This window comes from Salmo trutta, chromosome 23 (assembly GCF_901001165.1).
Source record: "Salmo trutta chromosome 23, fSalTru1.1, whole genome shotgun sequence".
NCBI classification, from domain to species: domain Eukaryota; kingdom Metazoa; phylum Chordata; class Actinopteri; order Salmoniformes; family Salmonidae; genus Salmo; species Salmo trutta.
The window spans coordinates 38,980,985-38,994,570 of record NC_042979.1 but is presented as its reverse complement, the minus strand read 5'-3'; positions in this window follow the sequence as shown (position 1 = coordinate 38,994,570).

Sequence of the window (13,586 nt, the reverse complement as noted above, 5' to 3'; positions counted from 1 at the left end):
TAACACTTTACTTATAACAGGTATAATGGGTATAATGCACTATAATATGTTATAAGCATCTATAATGTCTTGTGACACAGTCAAAATGGCTACTATTTAGTCAGGAGCATTATGAGATCATAAGATGACATTATAAGCTCACGACAATGTTACGAAGTGTTGCCAAAGCATATTCATCTTCAAATAATATCAATTATCAGGATTATTATACTTTTAATTGATGGTGGTTCAAGTTGATCAAGTTTATAAATTGCCTAGTTGGGCTGATGAGACAGTGGATTGCGCAGTCAGATGGAACAGAGTAAATAGGCATTTTAACGTCATAGATTTAGCCGGTGGTAACTTCTGGAATACACACCATGTGGAATGGGGTTTTAATAACCAATCAGCATTCAGGATTAGACCCACGTTGTATAAGCAGAAACAACCCATATCCCCAGCCCCTGCACCACAGGTACTCCATGTAGATCTGAAAGAATTGGATAGGTGTAAGCATTATGGATGTAGCTCCACTTTGCTCTCTGATAGGCCAGATACTATTTTGCCATGATGTTCACACACCTATCCAATCTAAAGGGGTAGTGGTCGGGCTTGTTTCTGGACATGGCCAAAGTCTATTAGACTTATGCAACAAAACTTTAATTACATTTTGTTACTTGTGTAATTACATTGTTACTACACAGGTATAATTAAGCAATAAGGCCTGAGAAGGTGTGGTATATGGCCAGTATACCACGGCTAAGGGCTGTTCTTATGCACGACGCAACGTCGTGTTTTGTCATACCCATGGTATACAGTCTGATATAACACGGCTTTCAGCCAATCAGCATTCAGGGCTCGAACCACCCAGCTTATAATAGCAACTTAATGTATAGTGTCAGATAAACAGTACCACTTTACTGTAGGTGTTCTAATAAGGCCTAATGAATGTATAGTGTCAGATAAACAGTACCGCTTTACTGTAGGTGTTCTAATAAGGCCTAATGAATGTATAGTGTCAGATAAACAGTACCGCTTTACTGTAGGTGTTCTAATAAGGCCTAATGAATGTATAGTGTCAGATAAACAGTACCGCTTTACTGTAGGTGTTCTAATAAGGCCTAATGAATGTATAGTGTCAGATAAACAGTACCACTTTACTGTAGGCGTTCTAATAAGGCCTAATGAATGTATATGAAATATACCTAGTGTCATCCTTTACTGTCAAGGTTAACAGGCTACATTGATAACATACCATATTTGAAAACAACAAATAATAACCTGCCATGTTACTGTCAGTTATTTGGAAACATGAAGATAGTCACTGTTTTCTTGTTGCTATTAAATATTCCTTTTAAATTGCTCCAAAGTATTCCCTTCGGAAGATTGCATGTTTTTACTATACCAAACTTCTACTTCTACACTTCTACTTTTGCAGTGGAACTGTCAACTGTTAACACAACACCTAAACCGTTATGCCAAGAGGTCCAAACCGCTTTCCATGTTCTCTACATTTAATGTTATTAGTGCTTGACCTCCTCAGATGCCACTCTATACGAAATAAGTTGAAAAAGTAAGTTGTTTCAGATATCTGCACCTTTCACAAATCTATGAATTGTACTGTTGAAACTAATTGGTGGCACCCTTGAGATTGATTATAACAACCTTGCATTCCAAATGGCACCCCTTTAACTATTAGTGCACTACTTTTTGACCAGAGCCCTATGGGCCTAGTGCACTACCCTATGGGCCCTGGTCAAAAGTAGTGCACTAAACAGGGAATAGGGTGCCATTTGGGACGCACACCTCTACACAACAACACTATTCTCTCCAATCCTGTCTACATTCCCTTCTATTTCTGTCTGTTCTGAATAACTCCACCGTACTATAATGCTATTTTTCTGAGATAAATAAGACATGATTACATTTCTCTCTCAAATGTCTAAATGTTTGTCAACCAACCAAGTGAGGCAAATGTTATAAGTTCATTGTTCTGTTTTGTGTTTGGAACACACTAATCTGAATAATTCTGATTGCCAACCATTTCATCATCAATTCCATGGTGCTGCTCACAGGAAATGGCTCTATTTGTCTACTTATCTTCTTCAACAATTGTATTAAATGTTTTTACCCCATTTGTGCAACCTTCATGCAACCTTTTTCCACTTTGGCCAGTGGACTGCTTTGCGTGATGTATTGTTGTCTCTACCTTCTTGCCCTTTGTGCTGTTGTCCCTACCCAATAATGTTTATATCATGATTTGTGCTGCTGCCATGTTGTGTTGATACCATGTTGTTGTCATGTTGTGTTGCTACCATGCTGTGTTTTCATGTGTTGCTGCCATGCTATGTTGTTGTCTTAGGTCTCTCTTTATGTAGTGTTGTGGTGTCTCTCTTTTCATGATGTGTGTTTTGTCCTCAATAATATATATTTTTGTATTTTATTTTTAATTTTTTTTTTAATCCCAGCCCCGTCCCCGCAGGAGGCCTTTTGGTAGACCGTCATTATAGATAAGAATTTTAAGTAAAAAAATTATAATAAATTTCACATTTATTTCATCCAGCTTTCACTTTCTCGCGTCAAAATAAGATGTTCATCCATGCTTCTCAAACATCAAATTTCGATGTTGTTCAAAACGTCAATTTTTTTAGTGTTTAAGGTTACGTTTTAGGCTAGTATTAAGTTCAGGAATTAACTCAGAATTCTTAAGGTTAGACATTAACTCCGAATGGTTAAGGTAAGGGATAGGCTTAAAGCAAAAATATCAAAAACCTCCTGTCGCTGGATTCAAACTTGCAATCTTTGGAATCAGAGGCAGATGACTATGCCCGTCCTCGGACATGGATAGACGTCGAATACTGACTTGTATCACGGGTGACCATCCTGAATATTTGTACAGATCTTAATGTAAAACGTGTAGTATATTTGAAGTTTAATAAGGCTTCTGAAGTTGTAATTTACACTTTCAAATTTCAGACTTGATTTTACCTTACGAAAAATGAATCAACCCCTAAAAAATATCCATTAATTATAATCCAAACAATAATTCACATTTCCTGTTGCTGCAGGATAATTTTCTTGCTGTAGCAAACGGGCTCAAATTAAGTCTACATAACACCTATAAACACATGATCTCATGTACTCTTGGCACAGCATCAATCGGAAATGTGGGCTACATCAGTTTGTCAACCCAGTCCTGTAATTCATGGAACCTTAGTCTTTTTGGTTAGTTGCATATAAATAGTCTAGAAATTGGCTATGTATTTGTGATCACCCATGCATGTTAACCGTGAATTTCTGTTGAAATATAAATCTATTTCAGAGACATTCTAAATTAGTGTGGGACTAGCTTACTATGAGTTGACTTGCCTGGGTTTAGAATGTGCAATGGACTTTTTGACATGTGTCTTTACGCATCACGTCAGTCGATTGTTTATTGACAATACAGCATCCATGTTTTCACGCGTGTCTTTCATACATGACACCTGTCTTGCAAGAATGTAGTCTTAAACATTTTTATGACTATAACATATTACTCAATGTAACGTTTTCATGCACAACTGTGCAGATAAACTGTTTGGAGGTAACATGGAGCTAAATACTGTTCATCGATTTCATAATGAAATATTATTAAATGCTTTTATATAAGATGAACTACTTATAGAATTCCTGCATCTTATACATGCTTGTTTTTTAACCATTACTCCAGACATAACAAATGCGCTGAAATAACATAACGCGTGAACTCAAACTCTTGCAAGTGACGCAACATGGAATATTAGTGTGATATGACGCCTCATTCGTCAAAAGCCCCCAAAATTAACAGTCAGAAAACTACAAGTCCCGCTTTATGGTCGGTCAATTTTAGGAAACCTCACATGAAAGCATTGTGGGAATTGAAGTTGTGATTTGTCTTACCCTGGACACTCGCAGGCACACCGATGGCAGGATGACTTCAAGGTAAAATATCAGGGGCGGTGCTTGGCAGATAGATGTTTTCTGAACTTAAAGGCAAAGTAATCAACTTAAATATAAATCGGCAGTTGCTGGTTCATAGTGCTGTCAGCCTCTGTTCAGTTTATTTCGGGTCATTTTGGACAGGAAACTTCCACAGGGCGAACCGTGGTTGCAGAGAAGAAGCCTATTTTCCCTCGACCTGTATCTGGTATCTATGTGACTGATTTTGGATAGGTCAGATAAAAGTAACGTTATTGACCCAAATAGCACAGTTCTTTGATTGTTTTTGGTTAGATGTAGATAGCCTTTAGCCGATGCGTCGTAGCCTATGACGATGATGTGTTGTAACCTTACGGTAAGGTTCTATCCTCTGTCTTTATCGAACAATTCATGTTTTATTGCAAGAGTCCTCTAGATAAATAAATCTATGTTGTGCAATGTATATCCTCGTCTTGTGATTTCTGAATTTAAAAATCTCCCAACGAGCTCTTTTGTTAGCGTATAAACCATATGATGCGTTATGCTTGTTGATTGATAAGGCTTTGCCTTGTACAATCCCAGCTGTGACATATTCCCGATTTATCACATGCATTAATATACTTTTAATATGCTACCTAGGTTTATGATTAAATAAATACCCACAACATGATAAAGGAAAAATAATAACCTTATATTGTCTCTTTTCAATGGATTATTGGGAAAGAGACTTTGTGTAGGGAGCTAAACTACAGCATACATAGCTTGAAAGGGGTTTGTTCTTACATTATTTTAGTCCATGCAAACTCCATAAAACAACCAATAGGAACCATTAAAGGAACTACACCGACTTTAATATTTGTGCTTGGTGAAGTGGCACAGAATCACGAATTTAATAGGCGCGTTTGAGCAGATCACTTTTGTCAAGTCGTTGACCATCGTTGGTCACTGCCTATTAAAGATGCGCTATGCAGAAATCGCTCCACCATTTCCTGGTTGCTAAAATGCTAATAGTTTGCCTAATTTCAGTTTATGTGACAAAACAAGCAAGTATAGTGGCGATAATCATTGTACCATCTAAACCACTGGGAATTATATTTTCCATAACCGACAAATATTGTTGTTTCAGCTGTTTGAAGCTGGTGTATAAAACCCAAAGTAAAAGATACAAAGAAAAAAATGTAAGAATGGGAAGCATAGATATAATGCACATAGAACAGATCTACTGCTTCTTAGACTTGCTTTCAATGATAATAACAGATCTATAACTCACATTTCTGTGTGAATTTGGTCGCGTTGGCCAAAAAGTTACATATTGCAGCTTAAAGTGTGATGCATTCTGGGGATAAAAATGGTTTGACTTGCACCTACATGTCAACTGCAACTTGAAAAAAAATATTTGAACGAAGGTCATGAAGTTTTGACTGCAAGTTTCTGCAGTTGCTCTTTACCAACTTCATCCTGCAGCCATCGCCTGCATTGTGGGAGGCTCTGTTGTCAACCAATCAGGAACCAATTTTCCTCGATTTATGTGTACAGTGGACATATACAAATAAATGTGATATTTGAGGCTCTCTCTCACTAAGTGATTGTACAATGTACACCAGGGTTGGGCTCAGGAAGTAAACTGAAATTCCAATTCAATGATTGATAAAAGGGCATCTATTTTCAATGACCTCTCAGTAAACTGAAAATGAGAAGCTGTTTATGTAAAATGTTTTTTACATTTTTGGATTTTAAATTGAAATCACTTCCCGAATTGATTGACTTCAATGCTGATTGAGCCCAACTGTGACGTACACACATAATATTATATTATTATTTCAGTTAGTGTGTGTGTGGTATGGGGGTTAGGATACTTCTTTATTTCGACATTGATCTGAGCCTTGCTGTTGAAAACTGCATTAGTGTCTGACTTTCGCTGTCGCAGATGCACCTCCTCCAACTCCACTCCTCGACTTTTCATCTACAGTCGGTTGCTTTAGCTTTATCACTCAAACTCGCCCAATGAATTGGATATAGGATTATCTCTCCTTTCCCCTTTAAGAGCTGGAGACCCTGTCATGGAGGAGGTGTCAAGCCTAGAGGCAGAATTCCAGCCAATTAAAATAACCTGACCCCCCCTCGTGAGCGCCAGTCAGGGAAAGGGCGGGCTCACGGCTTGAGCTATGTGCACAGTTTCCAAGGAAACAGCACGTCTTGACCTCTCCATATCCCTCCACATCCCCTTCACCCCCCTCCGGCAATGGATTAGTTTCCATGGAGATGTCTCTAGCCGCAAACATGTTCCCATTCCCGTAAAGTGGGTCTAGGAGGCAATGGTCAGAAATACGTTTTCTCCTACCATTATCCGAATGGGACTCCCTTAAAAAACACGCCACTTCGTTACAGCTTCATCTGGAAGTGACTTTTCGTAGCAGGTTAGGAGAGCATTTACACTCACCCTTTTCCTAACCTTGTGCATAGTACTATTGTAACCCAATTGGATGTGCATAGTACAGCTACGCTATAGATGTATGTTATCATTACTCTAAACTGGATAGTAGTTGTGTAGCAGTGAACAACATACATACACTTTAATTGTGTGTGTTTGTGTGTGTGTGTGTGACTCCTCTGTTTTATATTGTATGTCAGTGTGTGTCCGTGTGTGTGTCCGTGTGTATTTCCGTGTGTATGTGTGCATACTTGTTTGTTTGTGCATATATCGCTATGCAATTTGTGTGTGTGTGTATATTTGTGTGTGTGTGTGTTTGTTTGTGTGTTTATGTTTGTGTGTGTATGTTTGTGTTTCTGTGTGTTTGTGTTTATGTTTGTGTGTGTATGTTTGTGTTTCTGTGTGTGTGTTTGTTTCTGTGTGTGTGTGTATGTTTGTGTGTGTGTGTGTGTGTTTGTTTGTGTGTTTATGTTTGTGTGTGTATGTTTGTGTTTCTGTGTGTGTGTGTTTGTGTGTATGTTTGTGTGTGTGTGTGTGTGTGTGTGTTTGTTTGTGTGTGTATGTTTGTGTTTCTGTGTGTGTGTGTGTGTGTGTGTGTGTGTATGTTTGTGTGTGTGTGTGTGTTTGTTTGTGTGTGTATGTTTGTGTTTCTGTGTGTGTGTGTTTGTGTTTGTGTGTATGTTTGTGTGTGTGTGTGTGTGTGTTTATTTCTTTGTTCTCGTGTAGTGTTAGTGTCATGCTCCACAGTGCTCTCCTGTGTTCGCTACTTTCCCAGGCAGGCAGGCAGCGGCCAGGATGGAATGTGGATTTATTTTCCTGTGACCTGTTCAGACTCATCTACATGCCTGCCTGTTCATCTGTCTGTCTGCCTCCCTGTCTATCTGATTTTCTGTCTGTCTGTCTGCCTGCCTGCCTGCCTGTTTGTCTGTCTGCAACTGGGGGTGTGTTGTAGGCCCGCCCACAACTGAAAATCAGCCAGAGGGGGGGGGGGGGGGGTAGAGAAAACAGGAGGATAAGTGAGTGAGTGGGTGAGGGAGGGGGGAGGGGGTTGTGGGAGTGAGGGAAATAGAGTGGGGGGGGTGTAAATTAATCCGGTGTATATACCTGTAGATTGCATTTGGATTACTGTTACAGTGCTATTTGGGATGTTAGTTGGATTCATTACGACATTTCTTAATTTCTTGTTTATTTTTCTTGTATTTGTTTAATTATTTGTGTATGCGTTTGACATTTTACTACATTGTTAGGAGCTAGTAACATAAGCATATTGCTGCACCCGCTACAACATCTGCTGAACTGTGACCAATAAACTTTGATTTGATTTGATTTAGAGAGGCAGAAAAATGTGGATTGGTTGCTTGTTTGTTCTCTCTCACGCGCATGCGCACACACACACAATGTGTGCACTGCATGTCAGTTAACATGCCCTCTAGAGTCGATTGACGCACCAGTGCGTCACATGGTGACATCATTTGAATATTGAATAGCTCCCCTTGTGTTTATGCTAGAGACTTATCGTGTCTTGTAGTGGTTGCAGCTCAAACCCCTCTTTCCGCTTATTTAATGACATGGGGCTTGTGAAAGCGGCCTTTTTCTACACATGATAGGATCCGGACAAGAAATTAGTCACGAAGTCATCTGCCAAATTCAATGTTTCATAAAATAAATGTTAGATTTATTTATTTTTTTATACCTACTGGGTCCTAAAAAAAAATTATAATGGCTAAATGATACATTTTATGACCATGTTAAAACAATTTTATATGTTAGCTTAGTAGATGTGATCTAAGGGCTTAGACTTCCAGTATGAATTGGAGGAAAAACACTAACCTGCCATGTATTGTCATTTAAGGAATGAAGGAGAGTGGAAATGATGGCACATGCAGACTACTGTATTTAGCCTTAAACCAGTGTAACAGCATTTTTATAACCATCGTATTGTGAGCACTCAACATTCACAGTTGTCAGCCTTACTAATGCAAAATTACTTATGATACTTAACTGATTTTTAATAACACTGTGCTTTTTTGCTGGCAGTGCAAACTTTTTTTTTTAGGATTTACCTGCAATGATCATGATAATGTGTTATGTCTGTTTCATTTAAATGTACTTATTGTACATCCATCTGGAATGTAAACACATGCAAAGTAACCTATAAAGTAACCAGTAACTGGTCAGTAAGTGCAGTAATGGAGTACTTGAACAGTTTTTATTTATTTATCTTTATAAGAGATTATGGTAAGTAGGCTGTGTCATGCCCTGACCATAGAGAGCCATTGTTTCTCTATGATGAAATAGGTCAGGGCGTGACTGGAGGATATTCTAGTTGATTATTTCTATGTGGGGTTCTAGGTTACTATTTCTATGTTGGTGATTTGTATGATTCCCAATTAGAGGCAGCTGGTAATCGTTGTCTCTAATTGGGGATCATATTTAAGTAGTTATTTTTCCCACCTGTGTTTGTGGGATCTTGTTTTGTGTAGGTGCCTATTTGCACTTCCCTGTCTTCACGGTTTGTTTGTTCATTTATTGTTTTTATATTTTGCTGAAGTTTCACATTATAATAAGATGTGGAACGCTACTCATGCTGCGCCTTGGTCCAATCATTACGATGAACGTGACAGGCTGCCATGTTCCAACCCCTTTATAAACATGACACATGTTGTCCTGTCTCCAAAAGAGCACTAGTGTAGCCCCAATATAAAGAAAGTTCTGGGAAACAAACTCACGGTGGAGTTAGTTGATCTCTTTATCTTGAGCATCTTTAATCTAAGCATGTGCAGGCCGCCCATGTCAACACTACACACAGTGACAGCAGAGAACACGAGTTGCGTTCGCCACGCAAGCTGTTTTTTTTCTGCTGAGAAGTAGGGCTGAACTGGGAGAAAGTAGTGCCATACACCACTGTTGCTCAACCTTTCCAAGCCAACAAATGAGACACTGCAGAAAGGCAGAGTAAACTCAGTATCTTGTATGTTTCTTCTCAGTCATAAGAACACGTCAATTACCAAGGACTTTAACTTATTTTGATCTTAAAGTATACAGTGCATTTGGAAAAGTATTCAGAACCCTTGACTTTGTCCACATTTTGTTACGTTACAGCCTTATTTTAAAATTGATTAAATAAATGCTTTTCCTCATCAATCTACACACAACACCCCATAATGACAAACCGAAAACAGGTTTTTATACATTTTTGCAAATGTATTAAACATAAAAAACAGATACTTTACTTTACTTTAAGTATTCAGACCCTTTGCTATGAGACTTGAAATTGAGCTCAGGTGCTTCCTGTTTCTATTAATCATCCTTGAGATGTTTCTACAAATTGATTGGAGTCCACCTGTGGTAAATTCATTTGATTGGACATAATTTGGAAAGGCACACACCTGTCTATATAAGGTCCCACAGTTGACAGTGCACGTCAGAGTAAAAACCAAGCCATGAGGACAAAGGAATTATCCGTAGAGCCCTGAGACAGGATTGTGTCTAGGCACAGATCTGGGGAAGGGTACCAAAACATTTCTGCAGCATTGAAGGTCCCCAAGAAAACAGTGGCCTCCATTATTCTTAAAAGGAAGATGTTTGGAACCACCAAGACCCTTCCTAGAACTGGACGCCCAGCCAAACTGAGCAATCGGGGGAGAAGGGCCTTGGTCAGGGAGGTGACCAAGAACCCGATGGTCACTTTGACAGAGCTCCAGAGTTCCTCTGTGGAGATGGGACAACCTTCCAGAAGGACAAGCATCTCTGCAGCATTCCACCAATTAGGTATTTATGATAGAGTGGTCAGACGGAAGACACTCCTCAGTAAACGGCACATGACAGCCCGCTTGGAGTTTGCCAAAAGGCACCTTAAGGACTCTCAGATCATGAGAAACAAGATTCTCTGGTCTGATGAAACCAAGATTGAACTCTTTGGCCTGAATGCCAAGCATCACGTCTGGAGGAAACCTGGTACCATCCCTACGGTGAAGCATGGTGGTGGCAGCATCATGCTATGGGGATGTTTTTCAGCGGCAGGGTCTGGGAGACTAGTCAGGATCGAGGTAAAGATGAACGGAGAAAAGTATAGAGAGATCTTTGATGCAAACCTGCTCCAGAGCGCTCAGGACCTCAGACTGGGGTGAAGGTTCACCTTCCAACAGGACAATGACCCTAAGCACACAGTCAAGACAATGCAGGATTGGCTTCGGGACAAGTCTCTAAATGTCCTTGAGTGGCCCAGGCAGAGCCCAGACTTGAACCCGATCGAACATCTCTAGAGAGACCTGAAAATAGCTGTGCAGCGACGCTCCCCACAAGCCCCTGACAGAACTTGAGAGGATCTGCAGAGAAGAATGGGAAAAACTCTCCAAATACAGTTGTGCCAAGCTTGTAGCTTCATACCCAAGAAGACTTGTGGCTGTAATCGCTGCCAAAGGTGCTTCCACAAAGTGCTGAGTAAAGGGTCTGAATTTGCAAAAATATCTAAAAATCAGTTTTTGCTTGTTATTATCAGGTATAGATAATGTGGAAAAAGTTTGATGGATTAAAAAAAAAATCAATTTTAGAATAAGGCTGTAATGTAACAAAATGTGGAAAAAGTCAAGGGGTCTGAATACTTTCCGAATGCACTGTATGTAACTGCGATAATTAGTACTGTACCTACAAGCATCAACCATCTGTGTTTTTCTTCACTCTTCCTGCTTGTTCTTCTTGGTGATGTGTCAACAGTGGGTCATATGCTGCTTTCTGATTGGCTCCCCAGATGTGGTCATAAACTAGTTAGGTGACTATAAAAGGAAGTGGAGAAAAGAGTAAACATGTGCTGATGTCAATATACTTCAATATACTTCTACTTTTCAAATTCCCAATGCATTGTTGCCCAACATCTACAATTTGATAAATGTTTTACTATTTAATAACTAATATTTTTGTGTGATTAAAAACCTGTATGTGACTGAAGGTTTTGTGAATAAATGTATATTTTTCAAGTACACTGTGAGGGTAAATTCCTAAAACCTACATCCAACTTCATATCTCATGCTTATTTAGTTGAATTGCTACTTCTATAGATTTGGGTTTTATCTAGCAACATTTCTTTAGTGTATTGTGCATAACGGTTTTATCTATCAACATTTCTTTGGTGTATTGTACATAACGTGATCTTGGTTTGCTACAGATTTTGGACAATACTATGTGTCATACCTGTGTCTGAATCGCCAGATGTGAGGTATATAGACCTACACGTTAGGTAAGCAATACAGATTATTGCAGACAAAAATTGTTCGTACAGGAATGCACACAATATTCTAGACCACATATCCTGGAATCATGTCAGTTCTACACATACCATCTCTATATTAACCATTTTCAATGTCTCACCTGATTTCATGCCTCCTACGTCTCTTAAAGTGAACCTGCCCTACTCTATAAATGAATGTGGCTCATTCGGGTTAGCATCTAAGCTAAAGACAACCTCTGGCGCTCATTGAGTGGAAAACCCTCACGTTTAGCACAATGCTATCATATGTCCCAAGCACTCTAGCAACCCATTAGGGGGTGTTTAATCATCTTAATGAAATCACTTTGTCTAATTAAGACCAAGAACGATACAACTTAGCCGCATAAGGTTCTGACCTTCTGACTAATGGCTAACTCCAACGTACACTCTTAGAAAAAAGGTGCTATCTAGAACCTAAAACAGTTCTACGGCTGTCCCCATAGGAGAACCCTTTGAAGAAATATTTTTGGTTCCAGGTCGAAGATTTTTCGGTTCCCTTTTGGAACCCAAAAGAGTTCTACGTGGAACCAAAAAGGGTTCTTCTATGGGGACAGCCGAAGAAACCTTTTGGAACCCTTTTTTCTGTACTCCTAATTCGCTAAGTGTTGGTGAAAAATGGCTCTTTCTCAATCCGTCTTTCCTTTTCCTTGCCTCCTTCTCAAAACACATTGGATAACAAGGTCTGAGGGGAGAGACCTTGGACCTTCTCCTCCAATATGGTTCAGAAGGGGGCGAGGAGATAAGCGGCCAGGAGATAGGAGGCGAGGAAAGAGGAATTGAGATGGAGCCAGTGCCTCACGGTCAGACATCATGCTTATGCCTGGGATTTGCCATGCACAGAAAGGACATATTCCGAGCTGTGAAGGAAGGCTTTCAGATAGCACATTGATGACACCCGAGAGACAGTCTAACCTTTTCGACTAGATTCAAGTGGGTTGGTGTGTTTTTATTCCTCAGTCGTGGTGTTATTGATAGGCCTAATGAAAGCAACATTTGTATTTTTTATTTAACCTTTATTTAACAAGGCAAGTTAGTTAAGAACAAATTCTTATTTTCAATGAAAGCAACAGAGTAAAACAATTTCCCCACAAACATGGTCAGTAATTGTCTTAACAATTGTTAGTTCGGGTTCTTATAGAATCTCACATTATTTTTTTGAAACTGTTAGAGATTCATAATTTTTCTGAAACAGTCCAGATATGGCCACACTCTTGAGTGTGTGGTCCTATTGGGCCTCAGGGATTTCGACCACCTTTATGTACGTCAAGTAGTTACTCTATAACTACTGAGGTAACTGGAATGAAGTCAATGTACAGTTATTGCAGTTAACGTACATAGAATAATGAATACATTGTAATAAACGGAAATGAATCAAATTCTGTTTCAAATGAGTTACTTGTATAACTGGTGCCAATTCAATGTAATGTAATGCAATGTATAGTGACCTACAAGTAAACCTTGTGTAGAAAACATATCCTGATTAGAATTGCAGGGATCACACTTTCAATAGCAAACACATTTTAAGTGTTAGGCATCGTCTGGCATACAAGATCAAACCCACACAGTCAACAGCAGGGTGAACAAGGTTAAAAGTAGTTCAGCAACATTCAGGAACTTAGCAACCAACCAACCAATAGGATGTCGTCCTACTTCTGGTTCTAAAGTCAGGACCAGACTCATTATGAAACAACTTATCTCATATCAGGAAGAAAACACTTTTCTTAGACCAGATTGGAGTATAGGCACAGCCCAAAAACACTGCTATAGTTACAACAAGTAATCTATCTATATCACTGTAGCAATTGAGAGGGAACACTGTCAATCACCACATCGGATACACATTGGTTACACATCGGTTACACATTGGTTACACTTTACATGAGTGCTGTTCTTGTGTGTAATTATTCCTGGGAACACAGTGTTATAACTATTGTAATATTGCTTTGTTACAATATATTAACAGCAGTACCGCTA